Here is a 26,417-nt window from a genome sequence, read left to right on the forward strand (position 1 = left end):
TAGCACACTTCAGATTTGGGATTTTAGTGATGTGGTTGCCCTTGAGGCATTTATGTGCCTGTAAGTATAACCCCTCACCCAAATTCTTGTAGGCAACCACAAGACTCATTGAACTCACCAAGTCAGAATGTGGCAGTTTCTTTAATTTTGTCTGTCATTGTTCCCTATCTCAGATAACGAGATGTTGGCTCACAACTCCCCAGGAATAGTTTTACACAAAAACTGCAGATGGCATCATTCCATGGGCTGAAGTCCTATGCTGTACATGTTCGTTTTTGTTTGTTTTTAAAAGGAAAGAAAACAAAGCATGGGCATTTATCTGTTTTTTAGGAATTGCTGAGACAAGTTAGATTTTAACAGGGCAATGTTTCAAAGAATGATTCTTATGCTTCATTTTTGTATTTTCTATTCAACCCCCCCCCCACACACACACACACACATACACACACATACACAAAGAAAACAGAATAAATATACTAACCTAGATGAAAAACCAAGGCTAAAAAAATTTACCTATGAAAATTCACCTGACAAACAGGTATGGCAAAAAAATTTAAAAAGGCCAATCACAGGGACTAATTAAATGCATGAATATAAATCTATTTCCCCCTTCTTAACACATAGGTAAGGAAAAGTTTTCAATAGCACAAAGTAAGTCACTAAGTCATTCAAGGCCAAGTTGATAGGGTCAGCCCAGAAATAGTGACCATTCCTCCAGTCACTTCCTTTAGGTGAAGTTATCTGTTAGGATAACTGTTAGGACAAAAGTTAAGGATAACTTGTCATGGTAAGACAACCTTCTACTTTGATAATAAACAAAATAATTTGTATAATAGTTTTTATATACAATTTTAGGCTTTTTTTAATCGAAGTGCTTTCTATCGGTTCACTTTTTCTGTAATGAAACATGGGGGGTTGGAAATAGGCTCAGTCAATAGTGTTTGATGGATAAACACAAACACCTGAGTTCAGATCTATAGCATACACATAAAATCTCAGACACAGTGGTGATCAACTCGGCACTGGGGAGGCAGAAACCTGAAGCTCTCTGGACAATCTGGCTAGCTGAATCCTTTAAGTTAAGTGAGAGACTCAATATGAAAACCAAGGTGAAGAATGGTGAAAAAGATATTTAATGTCCACCCTCTGGACTCTACATGCCTATGCAAACATACAGACATACTGCATGCACGTGTATATGCACATACTTTAAAACTTAAGTTGGAATGGAATCAAGCATTGTCAAGCAGTTGACTATTGTTATGTGCTAAGGACCTTCTATTTTATTGTCTTAGCTGTTTATCTGATGTTGAAGAGACACCAAAACCAGGGCAATTTATAAGGAAAAGAAATTAATTAGGGGTTTCCTTACAATTCTAAGTTGGAGTCCATAAGCATCATGGTGGGAGCCTAGAAGCAGGCAGGCAGACATGGCAATGGAGCAGGAGCTGAGTGTTTACATCTGATCCACAGGAAGGAGACACAGAGAGAGAGAGGGAGAGAGAGAGACTGGGCCTAGCATGGGCTTTTGGATTTCAAAACTTCAAAATCCACCCTTAGTGAACCACCTCCTCCAACAAAGTCACATCTCCTAATCCTTCTCAAAACAATTCTATCAACTAGGGACCAAGCATTCAAATATATGAGCCTATAGGAGCCATTCTCATTCAAACTACTACACTTATCTATATAGTAATCCTAGGAAGCAGCTACTACTACCACCTTATTTATTTATTTGATGATGAAAAAGAAGAGAAACTATTCATGTATAAATTTTTAAAATATTGATGTGTTCTTTACATATATTAGCTTAGACAAGATACAGTTACTGCACCCACTAGAATACCCCATTTGAAACAAGACAACCCTGGGACTTGGAACAGAAGGTCCAGTTCTTCCAAACCTTCTCCTTGAGCCCTTCTTTCTGCTTTTCTGTGAGGATCTGTCATGTGGATACTGGCATCTCTAGAGTCATAGCCTGACTCTTCTGTTCTCTGAGAGAAATGGAAGACCTTTCTCTGCAACATTCAACATGATAGTCCAGAGATGGCCACATAATGAGAATACAACTCATAGTAATTCACTTTAGGCCCCACTTTAAACTATTTCCACTGCAGAAAATTCCTACCTGTTAATTATTGTCATCCTTGTCCAGACAAGAGAGAAGCAAACATAGAGGATTCAGAAGTTAGGAAATAGCTGTGCATACCTTCAAAGAAGCATGACAATGATGCTACTCCTTTAAAGTTGTTCTGTCTAAACTGTTACCAGTTGTCTTGACTGAGCACTGTTGCCTCCTATGGTGGTTTGAATAAGAATTCCCTGCCATAGGCTCAAGTAACTGAATGCTTGGTACCAAGTTGGTGGAACTGTTTGAGAAGGATTAGGAAGTGGACCTTGTTGGGATAGGATGTAAGCTATCAGCTATTATTCCAGTGACATGCCTGTCTACCTGTTGCCATGCTCCCTACCATGATGATCATTGACTAACCCTCTGAAACTGGAAGTTGTCCCCCAGTTAAATATATTTTTGTTATTTTGTTTTGTTTGTTTATTTGTTTATATATGTTGTCTTGGTCATGATGTTTCTTCACAGCAATAGAACAGTAACTAAGACACTTATGACCCAGTCTTGTGGAGAGATGTTTTCACACTGTTTTGACCTGAGTACAGTGCCCAAGTCTGTGATCAGAAGGTATAATCCTGTTAGAAAAAAAAAAAAAGGCTAGCCAATCAAGGGTCTCCACTGCAGTCTTAAGGGCAGAACATATTATGGGTGTGAGTAGGTACCCCTTTCTGTTTGATTCCAAAGTCACATATTTACCTTACTTACACATCCTTAGTAACATGTTTTGTTGCTAGCACATTTCACAAATGACAACATCAATATAAAGAAATAAAATTTATATGGAGAGAAGTAAGGGGAAATAAGACTTTATTCATGACCCTTTATTTCTTCATCTGAGGTTTTATAGACTTTATTTATATCTTTGTAGTTAGTAGCAGAACTTTATAATAACTATTTCTAGAGATATTGGTTCAGAAATTTCTATATAGCAAAGAGGCAAGAAAACACAAAGGTGTATAGTAAAAACTGCCAAATATTTAGTTTCTCTACTGACTTCCCAGACTTGTTGTAACAAAGTACAACCATATGTATGCCATAAACAACAGAAATTTACCTACAATTAAGAAGTTTAGAGGCTTGAACTTCTAGATCTAGACTGGGTTGCATTTGTGGGGTGGAGGGGAGCCTATGAGGAATGATCTGCTCAATGTTTCTCTCCTAGCTTTTCCAACTTGTTCATTGCCGTAGATGTCTGAGGGTTAATATTGTTAAATACATAAGATTTGGAATCACCACATGAACAAACCTTTAGGTGTGTCTGTGAGGAAGTTTTAGATTAAATTGATTGAGGTAAGAAGACGGGAGTCTCCTTGACTGTTGACAGTGCCATTTCATGAGTTGGTTTCTTAGACTACATATGCAAATATATTTTTTTTTAAAGTGAAAAGAAAGTCAAATGTGGGTAATTAAATTTATTTCTGCCTTCTAGACATGGCTCAATGACTTCCTGCTCTGGTGACTTCTGTGCCATGATAGCCTACACCCTGGAAACTTGAGCCAAAAACAATCCTTTCTAAATTGCTTTTGTTTCTATCAGGTGCTTTGCCACAGCAACAAAGAAAGCAATCCAGAAATCTGTCCCAGGAGTGGGACGCTTGCTGTGGTTCATCTGACCACTTTGTTTGTAGGCTTTTGCATCTGGTTTGATGGAGGAATGTGCAAGAGTTTGGAACTATGAGCCAAGATAAACCCCTAGATTTCTGTAAACAGAGATTATTGAGCTCTCTGCAAGAAATTTGGAAAACAAAAAGGGAGAGATAAAAAGCGACAGTAGAGCAGAGTGGCGGTGGCGCATGCCTTTAATCCCAGCACTTGGGAGGCAGAGCCAGGCAGATCTCTATGAGTTTGAGGTCAACCTGGCCTACAGAGCAAGAGTCAGGATAGGCACCAAAACTACACAGAGAAACCCTGTCTTGAAACAAACAAACAAAGTTTAAAAAGTGACAGTAGAAGGCAGGTTATGAGGTTTGAGAATGAAACAAGGAGTTCATTGAGAACAGCTACAGATCGTTGTTTATATTGTGATAAAAATGATCTAGATATATACTACTCATGTCCCAAGAACTTGGGTAAGGCTGTATTTGAAAGTACTAGCGTAATATGCTCAGTGAAGGAATTTTCAAAGCATGTTAGAATTCAGACTGTGTTGTGGTTACTGCTTATTTCTCATATATAGGTCTACAGTGAAAAGGAGTAAAATGTATGGTAGAAATATATTAAAATGTGCAGTTTTGCATAGAAAAGAACACAGAGAATTATAAAGCCAGAAAAAAAAGAGGTTGTTGAAAGGAAAAGTAATGGCTCAGAACCCCAAGACCAAGTTCTCAGCACAAAGGAGGTTTATTTGCCTTAGAGGGACAGAAGGCAGGGATAAAGGACAAAAGACAGGTGACAGAAGATGAGGGAGAAGGGGAAGAGAACAAGGGAAAGGATGCGGAGATATTTGTCCCTGAGGGATTAAGGACCGCCTCTGAATAAAGAAGAGACAGACATGCTCGTAGGAAAATGGTGGTTTGTGATGGTGCGATGGGAAACCCTGTGTTAGGATGAGGTATTTCATTTCAATTGGGCATGATAATTAGGTGAGCCAAAGGGGGCTTCTGATTACTGGACTTCAATACTTTGGTAGCTGGACTTTGGGGAGTAGGTACATCTGGAGCCTCAGGAGGGGGAAGTGGTCAAATAAGGGAACAGACCTCAGTGGCTTGCTTTAAGGGATGTAATCTAACAGTTTGCAGCACCTGACAGAGCCATGCTTGCCGCACTCAAGCTGCCCAGTGTCCCTTCAGCTGTAACTGTTAAAGAGACTAGTTCTGCTAGTGAGAAACCTGCTGATTTGCACTAGAACAATAGAAAAGATGAAATCCATGAAAGATTCCAGCTTGTGAAGCACAAGTTTGTTTGAAATGTCACAGAATGAGTTCCATGCTCAACAAAAGTTACCTAGAAAAGTATTCTTGTGGATTCATCTACCAGGGAATACAGAAGTTGATGCAGCTCTGGTTCAAGATGAGCAGGCACCATCCCAAGCAGGCATCAGAACCTTGAAGCATTATCCACTAGGTAATGGTTTTGTGGGCATGAAAATTTCAATACAAAAGTGGTTATGTGGAGTGGTATTTGCTCCGCCCATGACCTTGGGCTCTATGGCCCGAAAGAGGTGGTGCTTCTTGTCTCCTTACAAGACCTCTTAAAAGGAAAGGGAGATGGGTAATGTTCTTCTTCTTTGCTTGATAGGACACCAGACTGCCAGGTGCATTTGCTCCTAGACAGAACAGAGGAGACTTCAGCTGTTTACTCTGTTCTGTGCTCATAAGCATACTTCCCTATTTCATATCTTAAATACTTGATACCCCTTAATCAGACTCTCACGGATTTCTCACATTAGCTATGGAACTTTTTTTCATTTTTTTAGGACTTGATGAGCCCAGGAATAATGTGACATAGTTGGAGTCCCTGCTAGAAGTCAATGAAAGACCATTGAGTAAAGCTGTGAAGGCAAAGACTAAGTTGCAGTAAAGCCCTCAGGATGTTGGAAATGAGGAAAGCTTCATGCACAAACTTGAAGAGGCCCAAGAAAAGAGGCTATATGTGTTACAGGTAGCAGATCATGAGAAGAACCACTCAGGCCCTTTGGAGCCCTGATAATTCCACAAATTCCATGTGCTAGACATGGAGTTGTAGGATTTAGTGTTTTCGCTACTAAGTTTTGGTCTTTGGTTTAGTCTTGGCACATTTCTTTTGGAATGGGAATGTTTACTCTGTGTCACTGTGGTCAGGAAGTCTGTAACTTATTCTCTGATTGTACAGGGCCTCACAGTTAAGAAATTGTCTGAATCTTGGTGCAGGCTCTGCTCCTACACTTTTGAACGGTGGTGGAACTCTTAACAGCTATGGGGACTCTTGAAGTAGGACAGAATGCATTTGTCATTATGAGTTGACCATGGCATGAGCCTGTGGGCACAGAAGCTAGAAGTTATGGCTTCAAAGTGGTGTACTGGGCTGTCAGGTTGCACAGGACCAGACTAGTTATGATTAATATTGTCAACTGAAAAAGATCTAGAAGTAGTCATAGAAATGAACCTATGAGTATGTCTTCAAGAGATTTCTATATTAAGTTAAATGATATGGAAAGATCCACCTGACAATGGATAGCTTTATTTTATTGGCTGGGTTTCTCAACTACATAAAAAAAAAGAGAAATAAATTTAATCAAGAGGGTTCATCACTTTCTGCTTCCTGACTTCAAACACAAGTAACCCAGCTGCCTCAAGTTCCTGCTGGCACTTACTGTACCCTGAAACTGTGATCCAAACTATGCCATTCCTTGCAATGCGTTGGTCAGGTTTTTGTCTCAGCACCAAGGAAATTATTTTAATAAAATGAATCACTCAGATGTCTTTCTTTATAGCCAAAGTCTCCCTGTATTGAACCTCTATCCAAAAGTACATTTTGTAAAAATATCAACTATATGGAATCAAGGGTTAACCCTACTCTAGTATGAGCTTAAGTTAATTAGCTACAAATATAAAGATTCTACCTCCTAAAAGATCATATTCTAAGCAGTTGAATTAGGCTTTCAAAATATTAATTTTGAGGGGCTGAATCCAATCCAGAATAGTATCTCTAATAAGTGAGTGATGACAGGCTATTGTTACAGCTCAAGAAGACTTACTTTGGGCAGCTCTTTATTAAAGCCAAAGGAAGGTAGAATACTAACCACAATGGGCAGTCAGAGGAAACAGGATGGCAGAGTGGTAGAGTGGAAGAAAGGAGAGTGGTTCAGGGAGTGGCAGAGTGGTAGGGATCCTTCAACCCCCAACACAGGAAAACTTAAAGAAACAACATAAAATGCAGGTAGCCTCTGGAGTAAGAAGTAGTCAACAGGGGAATTTGATAGTACCAAACTGTGCTAGAAGGATAGAAGACAACAACAAAAAAAATACTGAATAGCTAGTATAAAAAACGTACTGGAATGGCCAGTAGAAAGACTTTGAAATACTGGTTGGTAGTTGGTTCTGATCCAAGACGCCACTGAGATTATAAAATGTGGATGGTATGACTAATGTACCAGAACAAAGATTCAACTTTGGCCTTATTATTGGATTATTTGTCATAAGAATTGGTAAAAGTAAAAATAATAAAAAAAGAAAAGGAAAATAAGGATAAATAGAAAAAGTGGGAGATCAAAGAATAAGATGCAGAGTCATTCTTGAATTTATCAGAACATTTAGCATCATTATAAATAACATCATTGGCATGACTTTTGTTCAGCAAACCACTTCTGAATATTTAAAATGCAATTAGTGATTTTTTAAAAATATACATTTCCTGGAAACCGATTGGATATAATCAGCTTTGTCTAAGACATTTTCTTTGGAAGTAATAAATAATGAGGCTCCATAGAATGCAAGCTAAAGCCTCATTTATTAATGGGGTTCTTAAATGAACCACTATAATTAGAATAGGGATTTGTGCGTATAGCAACAATGCATGAAGGTTCGCAAGTATTATTAGGCTACTTTCAATCCTTCACAGGGCAAAGGAAATAGAGAAAAGTATAAAAGGACTGGAGTAAGCTACTTTGAGTCCTGGCCTTATGGAAGAGTATCTTTCCAGATGCTCTAATATTTACTCCACGTTCCACTGAATATAATGTTGCAAAAGCCTCAGTACTGATATTTGAAAAGAACAAAAGCAAAACAAAACAAAAAAACAGATATGCTTCTGTTTCTCTCTCCTTCTTTCTCTCCCTCCCTCCCATCCTTCTTTTCTTCCTTCATTCCTTCCTTTTTGTGTTTCTTAACAGACATAAATTTAATTGTTACTTTTTTTCCAGTTTTCTGAAACTCTCCTTTAATGTATCACTAAAAGTCATGTGTGCCAGCTAGTTTTATGTTCCCTTGACAGCAGTTTGAGCCTCCTGAAAGACAAATGTGGGCAAATGTGTGGTGCATCCTCTTGATTGGTGATCGATGTGGGAGGGCCCAGGTCACTATGGGCGGTGCCATCGCTGAGCTGGTGTCCTGGACTGGAAACATCTGAGGGCTGTGGTCCATTCCTGAAGACAGGTCTACCAGCTTTTTCACCAGGGCCCCCGCTTCATCTTGATGGGGAGTCTGCTTTCTCTCCCCATGCCTGGGAGCTGTTGGCTGGGCCTATGTTGTGCTTGCCTTCTTTCTGTGAGCCGGCTACCATCACCCTGGCACTTTTCAGTTGTTCGGCCACTCCCTTGGTTGATTTCCAAAGCTCCTCCTTTTTCATTATAGTCGTCTTTCACATAACAACTGTGCCTTAATTGGGTTACAGTAAGACAGCCTCTCTCTGCCATCTTACCCAAAAGTTCCAGTAAGTCCTTTTAGTGACTTACTTGGAAGGAGGATTAAAATAGATTTCTTTAAAAGTAGATTTTTTTTTCTTGCTTTGAACCAGAGTCACACCATGTAACATAGGCTTTGAAGTCACAATCTTTTTCCTTTAGACTCCTGAGTACTAGAATTACAGGTGAGAGCTGCCATTGGGGGTGGGGTGGGGAGGCTGAAAGCAGGATCACTGCAAAATGTGAGAAGAGAGTTAGTGTTTCCTATGTGTGAATATTGGTGTCTCTCTGAGTATGGATGTTTGGGAATTTTGAACACCATGAAGAGTACAAACTGAGGCTCAAGTTGGAAAGCTTCTCATTTACTACAAGAAAGTTCAAAGGCGTGGAGATAAATTCCTATAAATGAATGTATTGAGATATATTGAGAGGATATCAAGGGAAAGAAAGATCTGGCAAAAATGACATTAATTCTTTTATTTTCATTTTCAATTTTTAAAGATTCTTTTAATTTTCATTTTTCAATGCAAAAAAAACTGACAAAGTATAAATGTGTGTATTTATGAGTTGCAAAATGGCATTGTTATATGTATATACTATTGGATGATTAGATCAAACTAATACATCCACCACTTCAAACACTTTGTTGTTAGAATATTTCAAATTTACTTTCTTAGCAAGTATGAAACATATAAGATTACTAAATATCATCATAACACCCTTCAAAAAAGCATATTCTTGCTAGCTTCTGTAGATTTTTAGCATCCTTTTGTTTGCTAATCCTAATATTAGCTTGTTAAGGTGGTTCAAATGTTGGGAATATTCCTTTAGCAAATATTAAAATCATGAGGAAGAAAAGACACTTATAGACATGAAAAGGGCTTAGAAATATTCTCATCAAAAGTGAAATGCCCCAAATTTGACCCTACCATCTTACCATCAAGAGAGGTTTCGCTCATTACCAGGCCCTGTTCCTCCAGCTAAACTCCTGAGAAAATAGTTTCTTACTAGTACAAGCTGACTATAATAGTTTCCCATCAACATTAGCTATCGGGCTTCTCTTGAAGACCTTCTGGTCCTGGGCAGATCATTTACTTTAATTCTACCCAGAGGTTCTTAACTCTCTAGTCAATGCCCTAAACTAAATTCTACCGACTGGCTTGGAAGCTTTAGTCATTCTCATTTTCTATGTAAATTTTACTTTTTGTTATCCTCACCAAGCCCATTGTTCTGCAACACATACATCCAATAGCAACTCTTACTTACTGATCCATTGGCATTTATTGCACACTGCTTTAAACGATGAACTATCTTAGTTTACCCAGCTATATTATAATGTCCTTGGAATTCAAACCTGTTATATAACTATCCAGATCCTTCTCAGTGTAATCCTAAAACATAACACAAAGTATTCAGGGAATATCCAGGGATCAATAGGTTGTGACAGAGGCATGATAAAGATGCTTCAGGTTGAGCAAAATTTCACACACAGTAATAATTCTGTGTGCCTCTGTAGCATGGTAGTTGAGATGGGCTTCAGCTTGAGTAGTAATTCAAATTTCAGTTCCACCACTTTTTGGGGCTAATCACTGACACTTTGAGTCCTAGATTTCTCACCTATAAGACAGAAATAATACTTTGCTTATAAAATTCTTATCATGATCAAATGTAATGTGTGTTAAGGTTATTCACATCATACATGCTTCAAAGACTCAATAATTATAATTTTTCATAACCTTTAAAGTTTCATCAAGTTTTTAGATAATTTTAATTTTGTAATGGGTCTCAATAATATTCAGACACTCAGTGATCCCTAATTTATTATAGAAATTGAGAGTGGAAATCAGTCACCTGTCTAACGTCATACAGTTTCTAAGCACAGGAGTTAATACTTAAAATACAATTTTCTTATTCTACTTCTGAATTACCTGGTAATGAAGGGACTTTATGATTAAAAAAATAAGATGTGATAAGTAATTTCAAATTTGTGATTATAATTACACTTAGGTTCATAAGGTTCAAACTTAACAGACCCCTACTACCATGAGATGTCCTTGGATTTGGTGTTAAAAGTGGCATAGAAAGAGAACAATGATATTGTTGACTCTGTATACTCTATTTTCCCATTATTTACCCTGGATCTGATACAGATATTTGTTTGTGACTGGTTCTGGAATGAGCAGATAGTACATTTTTTTTTTTTATTTAGACTGAGGTAAGAGAAAGTGGCTACAGGACTTTTGGGGAGGTTTCTTTTTACTCCTAGGAACTTATAAGAAGAGGTACCCTTACGGTTGTGTAGAACACACCTCTAATATCAATACTTTGGAGGCTGAGGCAGGTTGTGAGTTCCTGGGCTTCATAATGAGACCATGCTTCAAAAATGTCTTTCTTCTCCTAGCTGCTTTGTCTAGATGCAACTCCTGGGATTGCTGGCATCCTGTCACCACTAATAAGAAGGTTGGGGCTACTTCCAGAAATACCAAAGAAAGTTAGGTCTTTGCACAGGTGATTTAACTGTCTTAGATTTCCAATAATATGAAAATATTTTCACATTAATTAAGTCAAGTTTAATTGGGGATTTGGAAGCCTGCAGCTAAGAGAATACTAACAATTATAATGAGACTCAGAAAATATTAGGGGATGGAAAGAGGAGACAAGAATGAAGCTCTTGGGTTGAAAATTCAAAAAAACTATCATAAAGATAGGACCTAATAACAGCTTTTAATCCAAAGATCCATTTATCCTTGTAGACTGCATTTTGTAGCAACTCCAAATGTGACAAGCATTTCAAACTTACTTGTCAATGTGTTTAAAATGTGCATGACATTTTCAAGGAGAAAAAAATCAAGAAATTGCTTAAGCCAGTGGACTTGGGGGTCATCTTGAACTGATAGCCCCCCCTTCAATAGATGAGAATACGCTGTATGAATGGAAGCATGGAGGAGTCCTGAGAAATATCTTTTTAAAAACCTCAAATATAATCTGCCTCCATTGAGATAGTGAAGAGTAGGAATCCTGAAGTATACTCTTGATTAGTAGACAATTAGATGAGGAACTTCATTCAGTTTCCGAAAAGAACTGGGTTGTATCAATTGGGAGGAGTTAAACATAGTGTAGTTTTTCTATATAATGGTTTTGTTTTGGATAACATATAAAAATCTCTTTCTTTACTTTTTCTAGTCATCAAACAAAAATGTTAATTCCTGTCCTGTCCATCAACGGGGAGTGATGATGATCGCAATCTACTATTTACATACTTCCCAGCACCCAGTACTATGCAATACTGTTTGAATTTGAAGTCTTAACAAAATCAACACATAGATTGCCACACCTACATGGAAAGGGTGTTTAGCTTAACGTTATGATCTCAGAAAAGAATTCATTGATCTTATTTCTGAAAATTACCAAAAACTGTTGTCACATACTTTTATATTTTAAGGCTTGACAGAATTTTAAGCCATTAACTTGATGCTGGGTTTCTATCTGAGTCTGAAATTCAAATTCTGGTCCTCATGACAAATGTTCTTATATTTCAAAATTTGCCACTTCATCTAAGTAGACTATCAAGATGTGTACAAAATTTAACTTGAGTCTGGAGATTTTGCCAACTAAAAATAGCTTCTGAAAATAAATTTATCCCAAATAAATAAACTCTTATCCCAAATCTATCATTATGGAGATATGAATATTGGAAGTGTACTTTATTTATAATTGTTTGCACTTTTACCATAGGAATGCCTCCTAAAAGCATAGTCTCAAATTGTTAATTATTTAACCTTAGATGTTTAGACATGTATCTTGTATGCCTTTGTGTGATAATCTTTCTTAGTCTTAAAGATGTTAGGGGATAGATAGGTGGACAAGTTCAAATATGAATATTTATTTAGAATGAGAAAGATGTCATTTTTATTAATACAAAAGTTGGGCCAGTCAGATAGCTCACCGGGTGTATAAAGTGCCTGAGTTTAACACCCAGATCCCATGGTGGAAGGAGAAAACTGACTCATGAAAGTTGTTCTCTGACTTTCACATGTGTCTGATGTGTCTGAATATTCTCTCTCTTTCTCTCTCAAATAAAATAAAATTGAAACAAAATGTAATCAAATATACTTCACCTCCAATTCTAGTAGAAATTACTTCTGAAGAATTCAATTATTGCCTAACACACCTATATTTTCATCAATTTTTCTTTGTCTTGATGAACTCTTTATAACCAAAAAACCTTATGTTTTAATAGAAAGATTATTAACTGAATTCCATGTTGAACTTCATGAGAATTCAAACATTTTTCACAATACTAATAGCTTCAGGAAGTTGATTTTGACTTCAAAATCATTATTAGCACTATCCTGTATACTCTAAAGTTGTTACCATGTTTAGAAAACTTCTATCAAGCTTGCTTCCTAGGTAAATTATGTGAAGTAAACTTTCTGTTGACACTGCCATAGCTAATACCCTAGGATTACTGGAGATCTAGTGCTGGGTTTTTCACTCCCCTTTAAAAAGAAGTTTCGATGAAGGGTACAGATGGCATCTAAATTTATACATGCGGCTCCACTGAGTGTATTCCTAAAAAGAAAAATCAGTGTATTTTTGCTAGAAGTCAATGTGATTTGTTGTAGAAAACTGTGCAAGTGTTTTGATTATGAGATTTTTTTTTCTATTAGGACATTTTCCTGACATGCTGGTCCCTCTGCTGCTGTCCGCTGACATACTCAGGTCTGCTTGCTCTGTTGGTGTTAAGAAAGCAAAGCACCTGGTTGCTTCTCCTTCAGTGAAAGGGCTTGCGTGGACTTAACGCCATATAGACATGTTTGAAAATTACATAAATGTTTTCCAGTATGCCCCCAGCTAAGTGTATCCCCATTGCAGCCTCCTTAAAACAATGCTCCTCAAAGCTCCTGGTCCTGGATGCCACTTGACACAGAAGTAAACAGAGTGGAGAGTCGGCATCACTAAACACCTGTGCTAAAATACCTTAGGTTGGGACATGCTACAGAAAAGACATAACATGTAAGTACACTGCTGCTCAACTCTGCCCCTGGGTCTTGGAAGAGGCCTGTACAAAGGAATAGCTCTGCATCTCCAGTGTGATCAACTTCCTTAGGGACCACTCTGATTCCTGTGTCATTGTGGCTTTGCAGTTAGTTACCTCTGACTGCTTGGTTGACCAGCAACCCAGAAAGCCTTCAAGTAGTGGTCTTTATCACTTTATTTAGTGAGTAGTACAGACCATAAAGTTTTCAAATTTGTTGGCCACATTCATTCGTAAATCTTTTATAAGAATGAAACCAGTTAGTGGGCAAATAACCAATGGTTCTCAGAAGAATATATATATAAAGTCTAGATTGATCTGACATGTGAGGCAGTATGTGGAGAAGAATGAACTAAAATGAAAATACAATCTGGAAGAATAACTTCAAAACAGTGCAGGCAGGACGAGAGCCCCACGGCTGACCCTTTATGACTCCCCCAAAGCCCCATGCTCACATCCTTCACTGTTAGCACCATGGCACACTCCTAGGCAGCGTGAGGGTCAGGGAGGAAAGGCTCTGAATTCTCTCACAGCAACATGGGAAAAAAATCAATTTCAATCCTCCAAGGATGATATACTGCCTCTGAGGGTCACCAAACGCTATCAGTTCTCTGAGACCCTTGAGACTTGAAAGGAGATTTCCAAAAATTACCACACCTCAAATTTTAGCCCTTGGGTTGAAAGCGTACACTGAATTTTTTTTTTCCTCTCAATTTTCCCTGGAGTTTCTCATCAGTCAATAAAAAGGCTAACTGTTGTACAGATCCACATAAGCAAAATAATTTGCATATTTTCAGGGAAACTATTTTGCCATGAATCATAGGAACTGACCTTTTGGTTAATAAGAGAACAAAGTAAAATATTAAAATATTTTAGTAATATTTAGAATAAGCAGGGAAGGAGTTAGTACAATAAGAAGCATAAACATATGTGAGTCTTCCATGGTGCCCTGTATCCCTCTGTTGTATGTCACCTCTCTTGAAGTCTCTTAATGTCTGTGGACCTCAGTTTTCTTGGCTATAGACAAAGAATCCAGTGTATCAATAAACCAAACATATTGTCATGATGGTAAACTAAGACCACTGTGCATAATTGCTTTTATTTTATTTTTCTACATATATAAAGGCCTTTCCTTTATATATATATATGTATAATGATCATATAGTTCTGCATAGGCCAGAAGAAGGTGTTGGATCTGCTGGAACTAAAGTTACAGCTTCAGTTATAAGCTGCCATGTGGGTGCTGGGAACCTAACTTGGCTTTTTTTTCCCAGGAGTAATAAGCACTCTTAGTCACAGATCTGTGTCTCCAGCCCCCAGAAGTGCGTCATTGACTAATACAGTTCACCAACCTAGTAAGTCACTCTTTTGTAACAGATGAAACTAGTGCTTTAAAGAACTGAAGTGTGAACGAGATGACAAAGTGGAGAACAGACCTTAGAGCAAGTACCTATTATGGGAAAAGAAGCCTAAGACTGGAGAGTTGTAGTCTGAGGGCATTCCCCTACAGGAAGCCTTCTAATTAAGACTGTGTTTAAGTAGTCAGAGAAGGTAGGTGGGAGGGAGAATCCTCAGATAGGGCTATCTACTTTTAAGCCCAGTGGCTCTTATCACTTTTAAGACCAACTTTACAACATAGTAGGATGACAGGCATATGTAGAAGGCAACACAATGGATGTAGCATCAGAGAGGGTGGAGTTTCCATTATAATTTAAACTCAGTTAGAAGACAATTGAATGGTTGCTAGTTGCTACCCTTTCAAAGTTGCATAAACCAAATTAGCAGTAATCATTGCCCCCAGAACATCTGTCCACATAGACAGCAGAGGACATGCAAAATGCTTAGAAATACTTTTGTTTCTGCTGACTGCTCTGCTCTTTCTACAATGTAATAAATCGAGGAAGTTTTGCTTCAAGATCCGTCTATTTGTGTCTGTCCCAAACTCAGTAGGTTTGATATCACAGTGTGTTATCTTTTAAAAGTAACTTGCCTGTTATGATGAGAATTCACAAGTATTTCCATTGAAACAAATGTACTGTCTGAAAGACCCTAACCCTTCAGACTTACACCCCCCAAGCCCCAGGAAATAAGGAACTAAAAAGAAAACTAGTTCCAAGGGCCACCTGACTCAGCCATTATTCAACCTGTAACAATGTAACAATGTAAAAAGATTTCTGTTAAGAGATGTGCTCAACTGGGACTGGAATAGTTGCAGGTGTTCCAGGAAGGACCACTGTGACCTTTGTGTAAACTCCACTCCTGCGCTGATACCCCCCTTGAGGTTTCAGGAAGAATGTGCATGCAGACATGACTGTACCCACTCTGTGATCACCCTGTGATCAGGCCATGAAATTGTATGGGAATTGTAATCTTCTGGGTTTTGTGGGTTTTTCCTTTAAAAGCACCTATGTGACTACAGTAAGATGCGACTCTTGCTCTTAGGAGCAGAGTTTGCCCGTCTGTACAGATGCTTCAATAAAAACCTCGTGCTGTTGCATCAACTGGACTGGAGTCTGGGTTCTTGGGGCACCCACTTGAGACCCTAACCTTTGGGGTCCAACACTGTCCAAACAGAATATCTTGCCCTCCTTAGAGCACCTACTCTGTCCTCATAATGAGAAGCATGATGGCAACCACCTTGGGTTTAGCATTCCTATTAAGAGGGACTTTAACTCCAACAATAAAGTGAACTAAATAGAAATCCCAAATCAGAACTGTTTTGTCCCTGACCCCTAGGCTAAAATTCACTGATTAGAGTTTTTTAATGTAGTTTAAACTTTTTTGAGGTTATAATATGATTACATTATTTCCTTCCTCCTTCAGCTTTCTTTCAAATTCATGGCCTCTTTGTCCCCTATTAATTCTTATTACAAGCATGTTTATATATGTATGTACATATATATTCCTAAATATAACTTGTTCGATCTATGTAATGTTACTTATATCTATATTTTCAAGACTGACCACTTGGTATTGGATAACCAGTCTGTGTGCTTTTCCTTGGAGAAGACTGTTTCCTCCACTCTCAGCATTCCTTAGTTGCCTGTAATTATCACATTTGCCCTACTAAGACCAGAGTGTTTACTGACATTATGACGTTATTAAGAAGACGCTTCCTACACCACCAGACTGTGTTTGGAAAGGTTAGCTTCACTCACAAAGTCAACGAATTCCTCCTTGGTCTTCTCAGAGGGTGAAAAATGCCTGGCCCTGGCAGCTTACCAGGTGAGAACCAGCAATGGATGGTGTCTAACCAGGGCAGCAATGAACAGCATCCTAGCAACATGAAGGCCACATCTCTGGATGAGGCAGGTATCATGGAAGAGGTGCAAACCAGGAAGTTATGCAGCAAGCATAGAAGAATGAGCTGAGATCTCTCCTCTCCAAAAGAGAAAGAAAGCATCATGAATCCAGGCCTGCAGTCACACAGAAGAATCCCAGATAAAGTTTGGTAGCTAATGTAAATAAGTGGTGGATGAGAAGTGGAACAAGGTGGAAAACCTAAAACTGGTCATGATGTTGTGGTGGCATAAAGAGTAAAAGGTGACATAAGTCCAGTCAGTACCCAAGCCATTCTAAGTGAAGGAGTCCCATTTTACAGAATTCAAAGGTCATCTCTGTTTCCTCAGTCCTTCATATCTCAAGGGTTACTGTGTTATTCCTGTGTACAACATTGATAAAATGTACATCCAATTAACACAGCTACCAGTAATAGTATAATAGCAATGGTATTTGTAGATGAATTGCTAAACAGTCATATTTAAAAAAAAAAAACAGGGAGCCAGATATAGGGGTAAAAACCTGAGAGATCAGGGAAATAGGGAAAGCCACAGCTAACCTCACCTCACCAACTCCACAGTTTCCAAAGGTGAGCTACTTCCCATCTACTCACACCTATATACCTTGCTGTTCTGCTATCTGATTTGCTCTCTCTGTCCAGCTATATCACTTCCTCTTCCTGCCCAGCTCTGTTACTTTCTGTCTGTCTGTACAGACCTCCTGACCTCCATGGTTAACTGGTGTTGGATTTAAGGCATGTGCCACCACCCCTGGCTCTGTTCCCAGTGTGGCCTTGAACTCACAGAGATCCAGACAGATCCTTGCATGCCAAGTGATAGGATTAAAGGCATGTGCTACCATTGCCTGACTTCTATAAAGTAGCTGGCTTTTTCCTCTGATCCTCAGGTAAATTTTATTGGGAGACACAATATATTGGGGGGACAAAATACATCACCACAGGTAGTGATATTAACAGAATTGCCACACAATACTCTGAGTTCTCAGCATATCACTCATTATAAAATAAAATAATTATGTATATAAAATATTATTCTTACCAATAATGGGTAAAATTGAGAACTTAGTAATGGAAATAGTCTTTAGTATTTATCCCCTTGCCTTATTTTTAAAAAACTCTATCTCAATATTATTATTTTTAGTTAGTCATTTTCCTCCTTACAGCATGTGAATTAAACTGCTTCCATCTTAAGAAATCAGCCACAATTAAAGTTATTAGTTCTACATAAAATATTATTATTCTTTGTTCATATTCCTGATTGATTTGAAGTTTGATGTGGGACACAATTCTTACCAATAAAAACAGAGTGTTTACTGGGACCTCCTTTAAAACTTCTGCCTAACTTGCCCATGAGAGCTTTAGGGAATAACAGTTGCTACAGATGCTGCCAACTTTAGTGAGGAGATGGGATGCAACTTTAGAGAGATCGCCTGCTACAAAGGCCAGATTCCTCTTTGCCCTGGAATACTCTATCTGTTCTTGCAAATGTGCTACATGTGATAGGCAACTTAATATTTATCCTTCTAATATTACTTGTCTTAGGCCTTAAAACTCGTGACTATTTTGTTTCCTCACAGATGTTATTGAATAAACAATTTGAGAGGAGAGAATCATTCTCTGTTGCCCAGGTGGGCACACAGTAATTTTTTGGGTTTTTTTTTTTTTGGTTTTTCGAGCTGTGTAGCTTTGGTGCCTATCCTAGATCTTGCCTGTAGACCAGGCCTGCCTCAAACTCTCAAACTCACAGAGTTCCGCCTGGCTCTGCCGCCCGAGTGCTGGGATTAAAGGCATGCGCCACCATTGCCCGGCATCACACACAATAATTCTTAGAGCCTTAGCAGAGAAGCAAGAGAGTCCTAGTCAGGAGAAGTGATGAAAGCAGATTTATACTGATGCATGTGGTCATGAGCTGGGAAGCAAACAGCCTCTAGAGGCAGCTAAAGGCCAGCGGCTGTTCTTCCTCTCCTGCCTTTGGAAAGAACATGACTTGTTCCCTCCTTCATTCCAACCTGTTACCCTATCTCAGACAGCTGATTGCCAGAGCAGCAAAGAAATAGATGTGCATTGTTTTAAAACCTTAAGTTTAAGGGGAAAAAAAATCTAGTAAGCCTACCAGAGGATTGGTCAAACTTACAAAGAATCATGAAGTAACTGCCAATTGTAGACTTCAGCTAATTTTTAATTCTTTTTTTTTTTTTTTTTTTTTTTTTTTGGTTTTTCGAGACAGGGTTTCTCTGTGTAGCTTTGCGCCTTTCCTGGTACTCGCTTTGGAGACCAGGCTGGCCTCGAACTCACAGAGATCCGCCTGCCTCTGCCTCCCGAGTGCTGGGATTAAAGGCGTGCGCCACCACCGCCCGGCTTAATTCTCTTAAAAGCTTCCGATCTCCCACTAACAGACAGTACAAACCTACTTCCATTCAAGTAACTTTGCTTCCACTCAGTCCTCTGGAGCAGTTCGCACTCTATGCATCTATGCACTTCTGTAAAGGGTTTGTGACTGCTTACTCCCCGCTGTTTGAAACTACTGTATGGTGTCTTGAGTAGTACCCTTCCTTACAGATCTCAAAATAAAACATCATCGAAGCCGCAGCCGCCGCCGCCGCCGCCGCCGCCGCCACCACCACCACCACCACCAACAACAACAACACCTCCTCCACCTCCACTACCAACACTTCCACCACCACCACCTCCACTACCACCACCTCCACCTCTGCCTCCACTACCACCACCTCCACCTCTGCCTCCACCACCTCCACTACCACCATCTCAACCACCATCACTACCTCTACCACCACCACCACTACCTCTCTACCACCACCTCCTCCACCTCCACCTCCACCATCTCTACCATCACCACCACCACCACCACCACCACCAATGTTTAATGGGAAGACTACTTTGGTTTACTTCTTAATCTACATGAGTCTTCCCGACTAAAAGAAGGAGAAGTTTTGGGTACATTTGTACATTTATATAAAAAAATACAACAAAATAACTTACTATAAATTATACTTTTTCTGTTTGCAATTATATTGCTCTTTCAGAAAGAAAAAAAGCCTTCATATTGTGTTGTCTCTGCTTTGTGGAATGTGTTTCGAAGTCAATTATAGGGGAAGAGATGGTTACTAAGAATGGTGTCTAGTGATGTTGAGTTGGATATTGAAAAGAACATATATTTACCATTCTGTGTATAATAGCCAATTGCCACCAGTTTTCCATGAAAATGAATAATCTAAAGCATTTTTGTAAATATTGATAAGATGAGAAATATCTGAGTTCTGTGAGATCTTTTCTCAAAGTTTTATGCTCTATAAGCACAACCCAGATTCATACTTAATTCTAGCTCAAGAGTCACTAGAGTATCGTTTCTGAGGCAGAGGTCACCATGAACCCTCAGCCGAGCTTGTGGAGGTTGTTAAGTATTTTGTAGAAGTTGTGTTGTTTATGGTAGGAAGATAATGCCAAGTAGGAAGCATAGGATCACTTTGCCTTCCATCAGCTACTTCATCCTCTATCCTAGAAGTCATCCTCATAAATAGCACTGGGAATCTGGCCCACAGTTTGAAATAGTAGAAGCTAGAAGTATGAGATCTATTAGAGTCTAAATTGTGTCTTTCTTACCTTACTAATTTTACTACATATGATTGCTTCATTTTTTTCTAAATATCAATTACTTATTTTGTAAAATGAAGCTAACCATAGTAATTAGTTCTTAAAATTAATGCTGGATAAAATAATTCATTTATAGACTCTAATGTGCATTTAGTATCCATAAATATTGGGTCATTTTCTTTACCCAGATTTAGTTAGGACTATATGAATTTACATGTAAATTACATGGCAAGCTGAAATGTGTCCCAACTATTATTGCATGGTCTATGTTTATTATTTTATTATTTATCCATCAGGCTTAGTCCTTGTTAGACACTGTGGACCAGATTAAGGTGAGAGCCTATTAATCTAATTGAGATCACAAGAGCCTTTCCATCATGTAGTGCTGTCTTCCTCTTCTGAACTCACTTGAACTACAAGGTGAAAGATGCAGTAATTCTTTGGGGGCTACCAAAATGATGAAGTGAGGATACCTGCTAATTCTATGCTTATTATAAAAACACATAACTCATAACAGCTTTAACAATGGGGCACCTCATTGTGCGCAAACAATTTTATCAGCAAATACGGAAAGGGATTTGCCATAGATGGGAGAAAGGGGATGTTCTTGGAATCTTGGACTATTCACATTTCTTTTGATAGATGTAATATCTTATACAGAAATAGATCTTTGTAAACATATTATGAAGTGGTCATTTATATTCACTTGGAGCTTACCTCTGTCTTTCAGTCAACTGGACTTCTGCGGGTTTACAATTTTACAAACAATCGTTGTATAGAGAGATGCCCTGACACAATTTATGCCCGTTAGGAGGCTGAAAGGAAAAAGAGACAATTTGAACATAAATATACATGGGAAAGGGCAGATAGAAGATAAAATGTAAGGGGACAATGCCTTCCTGGAGTATAACTGTGTTTTATGGTGTACATTAATGAAAAAGGTAGATCCAATGAATCGCTCCCTAGACACATAGATTGGAGCATATCAGGATCCCTGAAAATTAACTTCTAGTGGAGCAGATACACTTTAAAGAACTAACAATAGCATTGAACACATCAAATCTAATAATAGCATCTGAAAACCACAATAGCAATGATATGAAAATAAAGGCTTGCTTTGCTATTGAGATATATAACAAATATATGCCATATGTAGAATAAATCTGATCAATAGGTCCAAGGCTTGGTTATATCAAATGTTTTTTTCTAATTCAAACAAATTTTTAGAGGTATGTTTTGATAGTACACATACACATGCATGCTCACGCACACACTCACTCATATATATTTAACTGAATTGGCTTACCAATGAATATATTTGTGATCCACGGTGTTTTATTTTTCTTTCTTTCACTGTGCAGTTCTTATTCACCTACTTTGCCACAACATATAACTCATTTATTTTGCTTTTCCTGAATCTTAACATAGTTTTTCTCCTGGATATAGAGACAAACAGATTCCAAACAAAGAGATTTCATAAAACGTTGAAGAAGACCCCTCTAACTCAGACATACTCTAAAACTATTGCCTAGCTTAGTCATTTAAAAATGATATATAATATTCAAAGTGGAACGTTTTTGTCATATTAGAAAATACTAAATTAAAATACTTATTTTCAATTCAGGTTCTTGCCCTGCACTGGTTACTAAAGAACATTAGTAAGGTTCTGAGTCAGTAAAGACAAAACAAAGCAGGGGGAGTGCCTTAAGTCACCCTTCAGTGAGCAAACTTGAGATCTACCAGCCTGCTTGAATTAAAGCTCCAAAGAGAGACAGCATTCAGTGTCACAAAACCAGCACAAAATCATTCTGAGTGTGAGGTAACCCAGATCCAGAGAGACAAACATGGTGTGTACTTACTCCTAAGTGGACATTAGTTGTAAAGTAAAGGATAACCATGCTACAATCCATAGACCCAGAGAGGCTAGGTAACAAGAAGGGCCCAAAGAAGGACAGAGACCCATTGATTTCTCTGGGAAGGGGAAAATAGAAGAGATCTCCTGGATAGACTGGGGGCCATCAGGGATGGGAACATGAGGGATTGAGTTGAGGGGGTGGATGGAGGGAGAGAGTAACAAAAGAGGTGTCTTGACTAGGGGGAGACATTTGGGGGTCAGGTAGAAACCTGGCACAAGGCAATCTCCCAGGAACCTGCAAAGATGACCCCAGTTAAGACTTCTAGCGATAGCGCATAGGTAGCCTAAACTGGCCATCCCCTGTGATCAGATTGGTGACTACCCCAGTTGTCATCAGAGAGCCTTCATTCAGTGACTGATGGAAACAGATGCAGAGATCCATAACCAAGTACTGGGCTAAGCTCAGGGAATCATTTTGAAGAGAGGGAGGAAGTATTGTACAAGCCAGGAGGGTCAAGGTCATCACAAAGGAATCCACAGAAATAATTAACCTGGGCTAATAGGAGCTCACAGATTCTGGACCTGCAGCTAGGGAGCCTGTATAGGAACGACCTAGGCCCTCCACATATGTGTGACAGTTGTGTAGCTTGATCTAATGTTGGGACTCCTGGTGGTGGTAGCAGGGCCTGCCCCTATCACTTGGGCTGGCTTTTGGGAACCTATTCCTCTTACTGGGTTGCCTTGCCCAGCCTTAGTACAAGCAAAGGTGTAGCTAGAGTTTTCCTGCCTGGCCCACAGTCAGGACAAATCTCTGTCACCTGCCAGTCCCACAGCCACTCAGACCCAAACAAGTAAACACAGATACTTATATTGGTTACAAACTGTGTGGCCGTGGCAGGCTTCTTGCTAACTGTTCTTATATCTTAAATTAACCCATTTCTATAAATCTATACCTTGCCACGTGGCTTGTGGCTTACCGGCATCTTTACATGCTGCTTAGCATAGCGAAGGCTGGCAGTGTCTCTCACTAAGCCTTCCACTTCCCAGAATTCTCCTCTCTCCTTGTCCTACCTATACTTCCTGCCTGGCCACTGGCCAATCAGTGTTTTATTTATACAGAACGATATCCACAGCACTTCCCCTTTTCTTTTTTTTTTCAAAAAGGAAGGTTTTAACCTTAACATAGTAAAATTACATATAATTTGGGAATTTGGGCGTAGCTTCTCTTACTACTTCCTGCTGGAGGGGGCCGCTGTATCTTATGGGGACACAAAGAAAATTTTAGGATTATGGAGTAGTCCGTGAGGGTGTATCATCTGAGCCAGTTGCCTTGAAATGGTTCTGGATGTTGGATCATCTGGGCCTTGGTGTCATTGGAGACCTTTCAGGGGTTCTTGGCTGGTCAAAACTGATGTATCTTAATCTGAAACAAATCCATAGCCTCTGGCTTTCTGTGGAAACAAAAGCAGAGCCTCCTTTCCAAAGCAACATATCCTTACATCCAAATTTTGAAGTCAAGGTACCTTTAAAATATAGTTTTGGCATAACTCAACAGCTTTGGCAATTCAATGTTTTTCTTCAGTTACAAATATCAAAGAGAACATAATCCATATTCTCTGTGTGATAGCTATCATTACGTGTCATATTACCTTTAATGTTTCTTTAAAGACTTTATTTTTAATAACTATCTATTTGTTTATATAGCTGTATATATTCTTTTTTCTCTCTCTTTGAAGCCTATGTACATTTTTACATACATTGTAAACTATTCCATCTGAATCAGTCTTATTGTGAACCTATTGCTTTAAACTGCAGCCTTCTAAGACTAAAAGGGCACTGTGGCTGCTGGCTCCTCCCACTTCAGCTTCCCAACATGGTGGTGGTACATTTTCCACCAGCTCTGGGAGCCATCAAGTCTCAGAAATAGTGGGTCCATGCTTTTATCAAAGTAGCGTGTAGCCCAGAAACCTCTTTTTGTTTTGTACTAGCAAAGGCTAAATCTACCACGCAGCTTAATGTGCCACTTGCAGAGACCTCATTCCCGCCATACTGCAGGTCAAGCGCACATGCCAGAAACCCGCCATAGTAGATAGTAGCTCAAACACGAAGGCTGCCACTACTTGAAAGAGACAACTAGGAACTGTTTTTAGCTCCGTTTTAGAATCTTTTTACTCAGGTTTTAGGTGGAAACTCTTGCCAACACGTTGGGCGCCATTTGTAGCTAGAGTTTTCCTGCCTGGCCCACAGTCAGGACAAATCTCTGTCACCTGCCAGTCCCACAGCCACTCAGACCCAAACAAGTAAACACAGATACTTATATTGGTTACAAACTGTGTGGCCGTGGCAGGCTTCTTGCTAACTGTTCTTATATCTTAAATTAACCCATTTCTATAAATCTATACCTTGCCACGTGGCTTGTGGCTTACCGGCATCTTTACATGCTGCTTAGCATAGCGAAGGCTGGCAGTGTCTCTCACTAAGCCTTCCACTTCCCAGAATTCTCCTCTCTCCTTGTCCCACCTATACTTCCTGCCTGGCCACTGGCCAACCAGTGTTTTATTTATTTATTTATTTATTTATTTATTTATTTGTTTATTTATGGTTTTTCAAGACAGGATTTCTCTGTGTAGCTTTGTGCCTTTCCTGGAACTCACTCTGTAGTCCAGGCTGGCCTCAAGCTCACAGAGATCCTCCTGGCTCTGCCTCCTGAGTGCTGGGATTAAAGGCATGCAACACCACAGCCCGGCAATGTATTTATACAGAACAATATACACATTAGGGAGGATCTATCTATCTCAACTTGATATGCCATGCTTCATTGAACCTATGGGAGGCCTGCCTCTATTTCAACAGAAACAGAGGAGGAGTAGATGAGGGGGGGGGGGGCGTGGTGGTGGAGGGGATGGGAGGAGAAGAGGGAAGGAAAACTGCAGTCTAGATATAAAATAAATGAATATATTTAATTAATAATGATAATAATAAAAAGAAAAATAAAGTGAGATTCTATAATCAGAACCTAGCATGACTGATTTGAAAATAAAGGCCAGCTTTGCAGTCAAGTTGCCTAACAAATATTTTGTCTAAGTAGAGTAAGCCGAATCAGTAAGTAGAGTAAGCCGAATCAGTAAGTCCAAGGTTTGCTTTAGAAGTTATGAACTATATAATGCCATTTTCTTCCCCCAACAATTATTTTCAGAAGTTGTGTTAGAATTAATATTATGTTTATTTTCCTAATAGTTTTAGAGGGTATAAAGTTAAGCCAGGTGACTCTTAGTAAAAAGATAATGTGACAATTGCCATTTGATAAATTTCCGTTTATTTACCAGAAGTCAGGAGGTGAATTATTCAAGGATAGAATAACTAATTGCTTTGTTTTAATAGATGATTGTCATTTTGGTTTGAATCTTAAATTATATCTCGAAATTCACGTGTTGAAGATGTGGCTCTATCTGATGGTGCTTTAGAGAGACTGTGGAAACATTAGGAGCAGAAATCATCATGGAGGAAACCAACATGAATGAAACCAACATGAACACTGGCTTGAATGTTGTGCTGAGATCCTGCCTCTGTCTCTCACTTGCTTCCTGGTCACCATGAGGAGAGCTGCTTTCCTTTGTCATGCATTGCTACAGGACCAAGTACCTCACTTCAGTATCAAAGGGAAGGACCAAGTGACCATGGACCAAAACCTCCAAATTTAAAAGTAGTAAACATTTCTCCCTTTTAATGGTTCATTTCATGTATTTTCTTTAAGATTTATTTATTATGTATACAGTGTCCTGTCTGCATGTATGCCTACATGCCAGAAGACAGTACCAGATCTCATTATAGATGTTATGAGCTACCATGTGGTTGCTGGGAATTGAACTCAGGACCTTGGAGGAGCAGCCAGTGTTCTTAACTGCTAAGCCATCTCTCCAGCTCCTGTTCTAATTTCTTAAAGAATAACTGAATGAATGAAAAGCAAGAAGATCAAGTTTCAACAAAAGATAACTTTTTATAATAAATCACTCTGAGCTTTGCTATGTAATTTGAGATTTAAGAATTGAAAACATGGTGCTATGGCAAAACACCTGTATTACCATTTATATGAGCTATTCTCATATAAATTACTCTCATTTATATGAACTCAATGTTCTAAGATTATTTCTGTAAAAAGATTAAGAA

Source organism: Peromyscus californicus, unplaced genomic scaffold (assembly GCF_007827085.1).
Source record: "Peromyscus californicus insignis strain IS unplaced genomic scaffold, ASM782708v3 Scaffold_7__1_contigs__length_154581171, whole genome shotgun sequence".
Lineage (NCBI taxonomy): Eukaryota > Metazoa > Chordata > Mammalia > Rodentia > Cricetidae > Peromyscus > Peromyscus californicus.